This window comes from Takifugu rubripes, chromosome 20, assembly GCF_901000725.2.
Source record: "Takifugu rubripes chromosome 20, fTakRub1.2, whole genome shotgun sequence".
In the NCBI taxonomy this organism is placed as follows: domain Eukaryota; kingdom Metazoa; phylum Chordata; class Actinopteri; order Tetraodontiformes; family Tetraodontidae; genus Takifugu; species Takifugu rubripes.
In genome coordinates, this window is record NC_042304.1 from 5417358 (window position 1) to 5430522 (window position 13165).

The 13165-nt window shown below is 46.8% G+C and overlaps 1 protein-coding gene across 9 annotated transcripts in view; it reads right to left on the reverse strand.

Moving 5' to 3' along the window:
- dab1a (DAB adaptor protein 1a) overlaps positions 1-13165 on the reverse strand; it is a 132043-nt gene that overhangs the window by 48567 nt on the left and 70311 nt on the right. For 4 of the 9 annotated variants that reach the window (XM_029828351.1, XM_029828349.1, XM_029828350.1 and 1 more), the window contains exon 1: positions 6359-6623. The gene's annotated coding sequence lies outside the window, so the exon portion shown is untranslated. Of the gene's footprint in view, positions 1-6358; positions 6625-13090; positions 13156-13165 lie in introns of those variants that run through there. The other 5 variants (XM_029828347.1, XM_029828346.1, XM_029828342.1 and 2 more) reach the window with 2 other exon arrangements.

A 13165-nucleotide genomic window follows, 5' to 3' on the forward strand; every position in this document is an offset into this window, starting at 1 on the left:
CCAGCTTAATCTATGTGCACACACACACACACACACACACACACACGTGCACGGGCACTCACAGAGAGCGACTATTGCCTATGGTTGGATGGGTGGTCTTTTAACACCCCATGTTCACAAAGATTACATATCGGACTAATCAGCCCTGAGACTGTTACTGATAGAAGAGTCATTATTTGAACCCATATCTTGCTAATTGAGGGCTATCTATTTAATGCACATATAGAGAGAGGAGGGAAAGGGTAGGAAACATGGTATGAAAGTCATTTTTTTTCTCTGTGGGTGGGTGTGTGTGTGTGTATGTGGAGAGAGATGAAGGGCGGGGGCAGGTGATAACCACAGGGTAAGAAGGCCATCAAAAGCAGTTTTGTAATAAAAAATAATCATTTACCCTACAGTTATGATTGTGTGAGTGTGCACACGCTTTCTCTCCCTCTCTCTCTCTCTCTCCCTCACACACACACACACACACACACACACACACACACACACACACACACACACACACACTGTGACTCAGTGAATCCAGCAGCTCACCAGAGTGTGTCCGTCTATGGATGATCAGCACAACTCGATCAAGAGGCACAAATGACCCGAGAGCAGATGATTGAATTCTCCATTCGTTCTGAGTGAGAGATTGAGCGTGCACACACACACACACACACACACACACACACACACACACACACACACTCACACACACACACACAAACACACACATGCAAAACTCTTCACTAAAGGTATTTTTTACCTCTCTGAATGGTGGAAAGACTAAGACAACAGCAACAAACTAATATTCAGCCAAAAACATGGACACATTCTGTGACCATCAGGTCTGGACCTCCGTTTCTATTAAAGCCTTTATGGTTTATCTAAAATGCTAGGATACTTTGATCAGCTCAGGGATATTGCATGCAGAGAAGGAGGAAGTGTATCCCCATGTCCCAATGTGTATCTGTAGATTCCATTCAGTGAAACATCTGCCAGTCATCTGCCAGAAATGTCCTGGATCATAACGAAGCCCATTTGATAGCTTTATCGTGCACACTCAATCTACAGCTGAAGTCCTTCACATTGTTTAAATGTCATATTTTAGACATCAATGTGTTCATTAGAAATGGAAAGGCTGCCCAGAAAAATAGAAATGTGCCAATATTTACTTAAATGATGTATTTTTTCATTTATTTTTTCTTGGCACTGTCCAGTGAAGGGACTGAAGCGTCTGGTTGCGTTTCTCATTAATGTTTTCATGATTCACTGGTTCACAGAGACGTCAGACAGAGCTGAAGAGCAATAATGGGTCAGGATCAGCTTTTATGAGGAAGAGCTGGAGAAAGACGTTCACTTGGGATCAAAGATAAAAAGTGTCTCGGTCGCCAACCCTGAAACCTGGCCTCTAAATCATGCATCACCTGAGGATTGAATTCATGACCTTTTGCCACCGACATGCTCTGGAATTAAAACCAAGCCTCTTTATTGATTCCAGTGAGGGTAATTCATTTATCTAGAACAGTTTAAAGCAGCAGATTAGCCCAAGTTGTAATCATTTATAACAATTAAATAAAACACACAATTTTCCATTCAAAGGGCTTCAACTTCAACTTTTTTAATCCCACAGTTGGAAAAAAAAGGTTGTGTAAGAAGTCACTGGTAACTGAATATGAAGAAGAAAATACTAAACTGAAAGTCACATTTTCTCATTTTTTTAGGAATAAAATGAGACAAAAGCTCCGTCCCAGAACAGTGACGGCCCTGAATGGTGAGCCACAATGAGCCCAAACACAGCACAAGCCCGGCAGCGTCTCAGGCCCGTCTGCTGTTTGATCCAGCCACAGCATCCTCCAGGGAGGCGCTCTCCAAGCTGCTCCAGGTCCCGGAAACGGGCGCCAAACACCCCCCTTCCTCCCCGGCTGTCTCGTGTGTGCCGCACACAGAGCAGCAAGATCATTGCCGACTAAGGACTCAACCAGAATACAAGTGTGCTGTCTATCAAAACAAGACAGGGTCAGAGAGGACACCACTGCTCTGCGTGACTGCTGCCTCGCTCCCGCCACGCGGCGCCACAAAGCATCGCTGTGAATTATGTCCAGAGAACATAAAGGTGATGGATATTGAACTGTGGCTAATCTTTACAAACAGAAGGGGTAGAGGGGAGACAAAGAGGGGAGTTGTGAGACTGTTAAAAATTCATTATATGAGGAGGGAGAGAAAAGCACAGATGGAGAGAAGGAAAGAAAGAGAGACAGAGAGACAAAGGCAGAAAGGAGCGGAGAGATACAAAGAGAAAAATCTCTCGGAGGAAAACATCTTTCACTCCTATCTCCCTGTTTTCAGCTAACTTTGTTGCAGTCCCGCGGTGAGGGTGGAAGTCAGTGGTGCTGTTCCACAGGGAAGTGTAGCTGACAGCCCCCCCCTCAGCAAACCTGAGAGCTGTCCGCTTTCTCCCTACATGCATTCATTATCTATTGTAGCGCGGGAGTAAAAAAACAGGTTGGCGAAGCAGCCATCTCGGCTCCTTTGTACAGCCCTGGATGAAAAGGGGACACATTCAATTGACACGACGTCACAAGGTGCACGTTGTACTGTCAGAGCGTGTGTGAGGCATGACACGGCATGCGTGTGCGCATGTGTGCGTGTGTGTGTGTGCGGCGATCAGGGATCTTAACCACTGAGGAAATGGGAATGTAAGGTGTTGAATTAATTGAAGTGTTAATGTGCTGTGACGCCAGTAAAGTGCCTGAGCCTGTGCGCCCGCGTGTGCGCGTGCGCGCGCAGGTGTTTTAGCTGTAAAGTGCTTTTGTTTGCTGTGAAAACTCATTAACAACGTGAGCACCTTTGTGTTTTCACCCCAGTGTGCTGCACACCAGGAGGCAAAGCATGAAGGGCTAGAAGAGAGCGAGCTATAGGAAGAAAATGGCGTGGTAATGATGTGTAATAACACTGCCGGTGTGAATGGGATCAGAAACTCGAGGGTGCTGTAATCACTTTAAACAAGATGAAGCAACACAGGCGGCATGAAAAAGACAGAGTAAAGGTCAACAGGGGTGTCGTAACACATATAATCTGCTTTATAAATACAGTTTTTCTAATGTTTTACACTTGGAAAGAACCACCATCAGTGACACATAATAAATGTCCAAAAATAAATAAAGTTTCATTTTGTTGTTCAATTTGCTGCAACAAGAGAATCAAATCGATTCGAAAACCGGTGAAACTGAATTTGGTGGCTGCTTACATGCAGAATTGGGAGAAATCGGTTGAGCTGCATTAAGTGCTGCAAATATTACGAACTCCCAGTGGGAGTTAATAACGGCGCTTCCTTGCAGTTTGTTTGCTTTCCCTGTTCCATCTTCAGTGAAAAAAAGCCTCAGACAGCAAATGCACCAAACCTACGCATCAGCTAAACCCAAGGACAGAGACAGATGTGTGTGCGCCAGGTTGTGTGTTCTACACATGCTAATCTTGATGGTGTGGACAGACTGTCAGTGGTGTAAGAAGATTACAGATTATGGAGCCACAGCAGCAGATTAGCTGGTGGTGCGATCTGCACCCCTGGGTGCACTCGCCCCCTCTGTCACGGCCCCTTCTCTCCATGGCTACATGTGTGTGTATTTATGCGCGTGTGTGCGTATGTGTTTACATCTGTACACGTGTGACGTCCCGGCTTGAGGATTTCATCCGCATCGCGCAGCAGAAGCCCTCGACCCCACAACTTTAATCCGAAGTTTCGGAGGGACGGATGGGCTGGCAGGGACGGATAAATTATGGGCTGTTGGTGAGAACATGGCATCACCCATGTGGCCGTTTCCCTGGTTCTGAAGAGGAAAACATGCTGCAAACTTTTCTCTTTCAGGCCACCAGGAGTCGGTTACCATCGGTTATCATGCGGCGTCCATTCAAAACGTTCCTCACTGCCCCCCCCCCCCCTTCCTTCCCCAGGATAGGGTCAAAACTCCTAACAATTCAAACTGGAACCATGACTGGAACTGACAACAGTTCTGAGCCATTTACACAGTGCGTGCGATGAATGCTGCCCCCCCCAGGAAAGAAAAGCCATACTGTACATACAGGCTTGCAGTGAACTGTAGAGACATTCTTGATGCCAATTATATCTGAAAGAATGTCAGACACACATGCACACACATCATGTAGATCGATGGGAAGGGCACTCGGCCAAATCCAGTCAATTCTGCCTCCATCTTTTCCCTGTGATAGCAGAAGCCCCGATAAGCTCAAACAAGTTATTAATGTGACAGCGTCTGCCTTTCTCCGCTGATATTTTCGCCACAAATGAATTTTTAAATGCCGCACAGCAGCTGCTGCTGGGGACATCCCCGGTTCAATCAGGATTCAGAGCCACGGCGAAATGTGAGGTGTCTTCCTTGAAAAGTAAAATGCTGTGATTGTCTTTGTCCCCAGGGGGCCTCCAAAATGTCCCTTCACTCGCCCGGACAGATGTGTGCCGAATATGAAACATGTCTTTGCGCTCTAGCAATGGGGAATCCTCCAATCACATGGAGCAGCTGTTGGGCCACAGCATAGTTCAGGGATATTTGACTGTTTTTCAGGAGTGACGTTGACGGTCAGGGCGTCAGAAACCGACGGAACAGGTGAACATTTCTTCACTACGTGAGACGAGCCGGGACCAGGCTCTGCAGCGGAACCTGTGATGTCTCCAGCGCTCGAATCTGGAACACATGCATAATATATGCAAAGTGATGAACAAGTGAAAAGGGGGGGAAAGGCAATTTTACAAGGATTTGCATTGGGGTGTTCACAATATGAGGAGAGCCATTCGTTGCTGTTAAACTCATTAATGAAAGACAGAAGTTCATCTGTTAACCTTCCACTATCTCATCAGCTAAATTATAGAGTTGCATCAAGCATATAAAAAGTAATAAACGTAATAACCTCATAGTCCTTTGCTGCTTAAGCTTCGCTCCAAGTTTAATTAAAATGCACTGCAGACGGTCCAGAGAAGTAAGACCTGCTGTTGGGAAGGGAGGAAAATCGACTGCAAAAGACAGACGGAACAAAAAAGAAAGGATGAGGCTGCAGATGCAGCAGATGAATGAAGGCTGAGAGCGGCTGAAAAGACTCTTCAAATCTTTTCATTCAGCGGGAACACAAAAATGTTTCCATGAGGCCCCCGTAGTCACCTGCTGGGCCCGTGAAGGCAGAAGTAAGAGAGCTGTGCGGCACTCCTGGGAAAAAAAGAAAAGCAAAAAAACACCTTCCAATCCTTAACGCCGGTTTAAATTAGAGGCACGGAAACAATCATTTAATTCAAATGAAACCAGCCAGACTAGCGGCTTAATTAGAGGTCGTTCACCCCAACGTCCAACCTTTTTGCTTTAGCAAAAGCCGTTTAATAACCTCATCAGAAGGAGAAATCACGGCTCAGATGCTCGGGCCAGCCCACGTGCCTCGTGGTATTTTCAAGAACTTTTTAAAAGCGCCTCGAAGCGAAATCATGATGTGTATTTCACAAACTCAGTGTAGGTCACAGGTGTGAAGGCAGCCTGACTGTAGGGAACAGGAGCTGCTGGGTGCTCGCTAGGCCTGGGTGATGGTATAGCCTACATATGGTAGATTAGAACCAATGCAAATGACGTCCTACTTTAAAGATTTAAACACACGCCCACACGCACGCACACACGCACACTCAGTCATCCAGCACAACAGTGATATGCAGGCCATGTGCCAGACAGAGAGAGAGAGAGAGAAGGGGGGAGTCTGCATAGCCTCATGATTAATGCGTCTTTTAGCTGCAGCAGGGTTGCCCCCCCCCCCCCTCAAAGCCAACTGGCCGCACCGAAAGTGACAAACCCCGGACCCCCGCATCAGACATGATTCCATCACGCACATAAAGCAGCCCAACTAGCAGATTCATGCCCGCGGAGGTTTGCCAAAGTAGAAACCAAAAAAGAAGAAGCAGAAGTAGAGAAGCGCCGCCCGGAGCCAGTGATCCAGCCTTGGAGGACGCCCTGCTGCACTTTCCCGAGGATCGGATCACTTCTCAGGCCAACGCGCACGCTGGATTAACCGACGCATCCCGCCCGACACTTCACACAAGCACATCGCCCCGGACCGGGAGGAAGGGGGGGGGGGTCGTACCCTTACGCGACCCAACACGCACGCACACGCAGAAATCCCGTTGCCGCAGCAGAAGCAGCGACACATAATTGATTGCGGCGTCAGAAGCGGATCACGGTGAATCCACAGGCTCCTCTGGGCTCCACCAAAGCGCGCACGCTCTCACTCTCTCGCGCGCACGCGCGTGGGGAAAGTACACAGCGTGAGTGACCCGCCGGGCCGAAGCCGCTCCCTCCAGCGGCATCACTTCGGGCGCACTTACCTTTGCACTACAGTGGAAATGAAGCCAGTTAGTTCCCATTTTGTGCAGCGGCTTTAGAATCCATTCACTGGCGCGTGTCCTGTCCGGCTCCACTCAGACATCCACGGTGTGTTTCAGCAGCGGCAGTAATCCAGTTTTCCATCCCGGGGAAAGCACCGGAGAGCCCCGTTACATGGTTTTAGCACAAGCCTCTCAAAAGTATGGCAGGCTGGTTTCAGCGCGGTTTCCCCTGCGCCCCCTCTCCTCTCTCTCCCTCTCTGAGGTTGCCTGGTTACCTCTTTCTGTAGGCTGCTTCACACCGCCGGCCGGCAGCCAATCACACGCCCGGGTTCCACTTAACCCCTCCGCTGCTGCGCTGTCCTGATTTCCTCAGCTTTCAAGGAGTTGGAGAGGAGAGGAAGGGGGTGCATGGGGAGGGAGGCGCAGCGTGACGCGTCAGGCTTTTAGAGAATTATATCACCCAAAAAAAAAAAAAATCACAATGATGGAGAGGGGATGAGGGGAGGGAGGGAGGAAGGGGAGCTGCTGGGTTACCTCCAGGTTTAAGTCTCCCCACTTTCCAGGCTGTGAAGGAGGGCTGTGCTGGAACCCCACCGCTGCGCCTCGTCGTCGTGACGCCAGACTGGGCAGGAATCATGAATGCGCGCAATGACCCTTTAGTCAGTCATCGATCATAGATTATGGACCGATTGCACATCTGCGGCAGAGTCCTGCCACATCCATCCATGCAGAGTGAGCAGAGTGCTTCATAAAGTTTCAGAGAACGTACAGAAGAGCAAATGAAGGCGCAAAATAGAAAAAATGGAAACAAGAATGCCATAAATCAGTTGTAATTTTCATCACTACATCATAAAACAACCCCTCTCTTACCCAGTACCGATGCCTGACAACATTTATAGAACACATTGTATCCATTTCTCATATATTAACCAATAAACTGGGCACTTTTCTTGAAAAGGCTGTGAAACTGTAATAAGTTACATTGAAATAGAGTCCAGGCAGCATAGAGAGAGACACGTGTGATCTTGTCCTGTCTCCACACGCTGGATTGGGGCGTTGCTTTTGCAGGTAGGCCGGGCCTTCTTGTGTGTTTCACTGTTAGCATGGTTCTCTGTAATTAATAGCTACAGATTTGTCTTCCACCTCAGGGCGCCGCCCCACTGGCCCTCCTGGAGGTGCAAATGCAGCCATTTATGTGAAATGGCGACAGAGTGGGTGCTTTATTCTGCAGCTGGGGGTGAATTCGAAAGTCAGATTTGGCCCCTCTAACCAGCGCCGACCTGGCTTTTCACCCACGAGAATCATCCCGTCTCTCCCCTCAGAACCGCGCCGCCTCGCCCGCCGTCCCCTCCCTCCCTCGCCTTCCTCGCGGGCTTCAGTTTAGCCACCTAAGTATAGCCGAGGTTCACCTCCTATCTGTGCGCGGAGGCCTTGGGTCTGTCTGCCTCCCACACCTCAGTATCTCTGGACCTTTTTGCCGTATCTCGCCGCGGCGGTATCTGCCTGCGCGCTCACCTTCCTCCTCCTTCCTCCTCACACAGACACCACACGTCTGTCTCAGCTTGGCTGAGCAGATAAATGCTGCTCATGTTGGCAGGAACTTCCTGCCTTCCCTCTCATGTCAGATGGAGCAGAAGCACACCTGAATAGATCTAATCTCTTACTCACCACTAACCCGCGGCTCTTCTGTCACACGTATGGAGAAGCCAGCGTTAAACAAGTCAGCCGGCGACTAAGGCAGCCGGGCTAATTGCTGGACCACGGTCCGGCTCTGCTTTGGCAGAGCGGCTTCCTGTGATTCTCCTCTGACGGCCAGTTCTTCTCAGGACATAAAGTATAAGCCCGATTAAAAGCTTAAGCTACATGTAACATGAGCAAGAGTCAGATTGAACACAGCGAAACACGTCCATGTGACCCAGGGAATGGCTGCTCACAGAGGAAGCCAACTCCCAGCTCAAGCCAGAGGAAGACAATAGTTGTGATTACAGTCTCATTGTTTTCATCTTTCCGAATGAAACGACCTTGATTTAACCCTTCAGATCAGAGTGATTTCCTAAAATCCCCAAACAACATGTTTCAGAAGGTCAATGTGAGCTTTTCAGCGCCAGGAACGATAGCTTCTTCTTCTCCTTCTTCTGCCCTGGCTTGAACCTGAGATTCCATTTAGTTTTTCTTATTGGTTTATAAACTGGACTGTATTTCCTTGGCTCCTTTACTCAACAAAAATAAGTGTTTATTGTGATGCTGAGGGTATATTTTAACTCAAGGATTAATGAAAAAAGAAGATTTTGGAGTTTGCACAATGATCTGATTAAATATACAAATCTAGCAGCATCTTTTTTGGCATCACCCTACATCATGTTTGTACAATAATATAACATATAAGGTCACATTTTAGATTATATGTGAGCTCATTTTCAATCGCTATCAATAAAAGATGACACATAACACACATTTACAAGAGCCAATGCCAGAATTGGAAGCACAATTGAGTTCCTTTATTCACAAATCTGCCCATTATTGCAAGTCTGGATTTTATATGTTGGAGCATATTTGTAACCCTGATTGCACCTACGCTAGTAGCCTTTTACTCTTTTACCATCTTTGCACCTTTTTCCCAATCTAAATCTGCCCTTTTTATTACAATATCAGAGCTGCTCTTTATGGTATCTGGGTGGAAACATATATCCAGCATAGATGATCCTCTGCGTACACTATCAGATATAATTTACTTTGGTCACATGCTACTGACAACAGACACTGGTCGACGTTGATAAATGACAGTCTCCTCTGAAGAGACGTCAATATGTCTGGAGGTGAATTTAGGACCTAGACATCTAAACTGGAACGAGATTAGCTCTGACCCAAATGCACAAACAAGTCACAGTGACCCCTTTCACCTACGAGCTCCAGCAATGCCTGTAGGAAATACCAGGGCTGTATGTATAGATGCTCTGCAGACGGTGAACAAGGAGCGAGACAGAGAGCCAGACAGAGAGAGAGAGGGGGGATGGAGTGGTAGTAGAATATTTACAAAGCGGGATATCACAGCATAGCTGCAGCTATCAAAGCGCCGCTTTTCAATGACTCAGATGTATCAGGGTGGTTCAAGCGCTTGACAGATATGAGGCGACTAAAAGAGCATGTGAAGATGAGGGGAGATGGGCTACCAGAGTGAAAGTGGATCAGAAAACTATTTGTGCACATATATTTATGGTGTTTTGGGTTGAGTTTTGACAGTCTGGCTGTTTGTACGGCGCCGTTATATGATAATAAAGTCAGGCAGAGACAGAAATAGAGTGGGAGATTCTCAGGGGTGATCATAATAAAACAAGGTGACAGGTTGACTTGTAGGTGCCTGGTTATTGTGTGTGTGTGTGTGTGTGTGTGTGTGCGTGTGTGTGTGTGTGTGTGTGCGTGTGTGTGTCTCCATATCTGCGCATGTATGAATGTTGTTAATGAAATCTGACGGGTCTTCCCACAGGCAAAAGCCCTCAAAGTTACACATCCTGATGAAAGCATCAACACGGGTGACACATCAGTATCTTTGTTCCTTTTTCCCCTTGTGGAACACACAGACACAAACACACACACACACACACACACACACACACACACACACTCACACAGGTTTCCCTCCGAGCAGAGAATAAAGGTGTAATTTAATCCCATTTGTGTGAAAGTCACTCCGAGCCTTGTTCTTGTCAGCGCAGTCATTCCGCACAGTTCACGTGTGCAGCTTCACGTTGGCTTTTAATGAACCAAGTTCTATTGAGGTCCACCTTGATAACAGTGAAATGGTCCCAAAATATACAATATGATAGTTTTGTGACTGACAAGAAACCATAAATAAAATTCCCAAGTATTCTATGGAGGTGAGGATAAAAAATAAATAACAGGAATGTAAACTGAGAAATAATGAGAGCAGGTTATTAGCAGAAGAGAATAAATACGGGGAATTGCCGATGACATTAGCGGCATCATAATTACTTATTTGGCAAAGAAGCTTTAGTCGTTTATCTGTGAGAAAAAGGACTGTAGCAACAAAAGTGCACCTATCAGAGGAAAAATGCGCATTGGATTAATATTTAATTTACTGGCCAAACAAGGAGCTCCCCATAATATTAAATATTTTGGTGTGGTTTATTCAAGACAAGACAAGAAAAACTCATCAACGCTGCCCATGTGATGCGTCTGTATCATTGTGCTGTTGTCGGGAGTGCACCTAACCCGCTGGATTTACCTCAGTAGTCTATAGAATGTTTGGGATCCCATGACTAGTAGCTCCGCCCCCTTTTGGAGACCACCTGGGGGTTCCAATTAGTTTTAAATGCCATGTGCCAAGAAAGTTTGCATTTAACTGCACTCGTAGTTATGTTTTGTGCACATTAAACCATTTCTAATCTCTAATCTTTCTAATCACTCAATGGAAACGATGAAAAGCTGAGTCGCCCGCGGAAGCCTTTTTGCCAAGGATGAGAAGCGCCGCCGATTGTCAGGTCGGTTTAAGGTATCGCATCGACCTCAGCATCTGTCCCCTGTAGAGCAGCTTGGGCGTGAAGCTTCTTCATTGGATGGAAGATCCTAAAATCTAAATTTTTCATGCCGACAGCCCAGAATGAGCTGACTGACGTGTGTCAGGGGTGGAACAACAACAGGATATTGTGTTCTGTGAGAGGCTTGGTTATGCTACTGTATATTCCCTCTGATGCCCTCCTGCTCCGCTGAACTGAAACCTCTGGTAGTTACCCTGCGCAACCTTTGTAAACTCCCAGAAAGGGTGGCGGTGGGGGCGGGTGGGGGGGGGGGGGGGGGGGGGGGGGGGTGTTGTGCTGGCAGGAGGAATGAGAGAGAAAAGAGGGCAGGGGAGCTGGAATGAGTCAAACTGGCACAGTTAGAGTGGATTCACAACATTGTGAATAATACAAGACCGACGCTTTCTCATGGATGCTGTTCATTCATTTTTAAGCGCTTCCGTTACGCAGTAGTACTCCGGCCCTCCCCTCCTACAGGGTTCAGAAGGGTGCAGCTGACTGCTGACTGCTGACTGCTGACTGCTGACTGCTGACTGCAATAGGTGTGCTAAGCTCACATTTCTAACGGCCAATTCCTCCACGTCCTGTCACGTTTTCATGTCGGAAAGAGGGTCCCGATTTTCCTTCTATGTGGCGTTCAGGTCCTAAAACTGCTGAGAGGTCGTGGAGAAACCACAGCTTCACGGAGAGGTGGGTCACAGCCACAGCCCGAGACATCTGTTTGTCTGTAAACTATATTCAGGTTCTTTAGAGATAACAGTCTGTATGCGGACCAAACAGTGGCAGGGAGGGAGCTTGCTCTTGTGGAGATGGAGTAAACCTTTATTTTATTCAGACACAGACAATGGCCCATGCTGATATTTAAATATTCCAACTTAAAATCCATGGAGCCACAGTCCCAAACTATTTCCATCTGTAGATCCTTTGCCTGTGGGCTGGTGAATTTGTGAAGTCTCTTAAATCACGTTCTTCCCCTTCCAGCTCGATGTAAATCGCTCATTTGTGATCATAGATCCCCTGAAAAGGGAGGCACGTCTCAGTTGCTGTAATTGTGTTGCTTTAATCAGCTTTAAACACAGCAATACTTTTAAATGGTGCACACACGGTGTCTTTGTTTCCTTTCATATTAAATAAACATCCCCTTATTATTTTAGGTATGAACGTGTTTAACTGAAGCAAACTGAAGCAAACTCATACTGAATGGAAGCATGACCTGAAGGGTGACAGTCGTGATGGGCTTGACCATCCAGCCACCTGTTACAGCCCAGCACAGATTCCAGAACACCCAAAGAAACGGCAGAATCTCCTTTTTCTGTCTGAAAACTCCAACTGAAACTTTAATACATGTGTGCACAAGACTGAATCTATTCATTTGAACTAATCAAAGTTTAACATTTGTAGATATGGAGTTAAACTCCCTCGGACCCAGAGTGGGCTGGTCCCGTCCGGGGCTTTGGTGTGTGCTAAACAAGCCCGTATTTCCAAAATGGTACATTCTGCCGTGCCGGCTCGTGTTCACCACCTCAGTTCTACCAGGGTAATAAGTCAACTAGGAAAAAGATGTTGGATGGTTCAACTTAAAGGATCCCGTCAAGCTAACTTACCTAAACATGGAAACATGCTAACTGTGTCTGAATGCCTCAAACTAACAGCCTAAACTAACAGTCAAAGACACACAGACAGACTGACAATGGGGGGAAAAAGGTGTGTTTTCTGTGCCTGTCTGCGTGCTCAGGTTGCTGGGTGAGGGCTGCCTGCGGCTAGCTGTTCACCTCAATGCGTATAAATAGAAAAATAGAGAGCATCATGAGTCTCGGTGGGGATGGAACAATTGTTCTGATTTTATTTCTTAAGTGAGCAGCAAAGAGCCCATTCAACTAAACAGTCAATTCCCACAACAATATAACGTTATAATGGCAGATTGAGATTTGAAATTTTCGGACATCTTTATGTTGCTATTATGAAGCCAAGATGACCCATATTTGGGTACCGGCATTAACCATGGTCACATCTTTCTTAGTAACTTCTTAACTGTGTATGTCAACAATGTATCCGTATGCTTTTAGGTCAATTCAACATGCTCAGCATGCTCTGGGATCTTTCCTGACTGTCAGCCTTTGTGCAAAACCAACAGTGAGGGATGGTTCCTGGAGACTGCTTAAAAAATGGTAATGAGTTTTGAGAATGGGATAAATACCTTGATCACACCACACCTGGTGTCCATATCACTGATCCCCAAAGAAGCAGAATCGTAATATGGACCTGGGGAAAA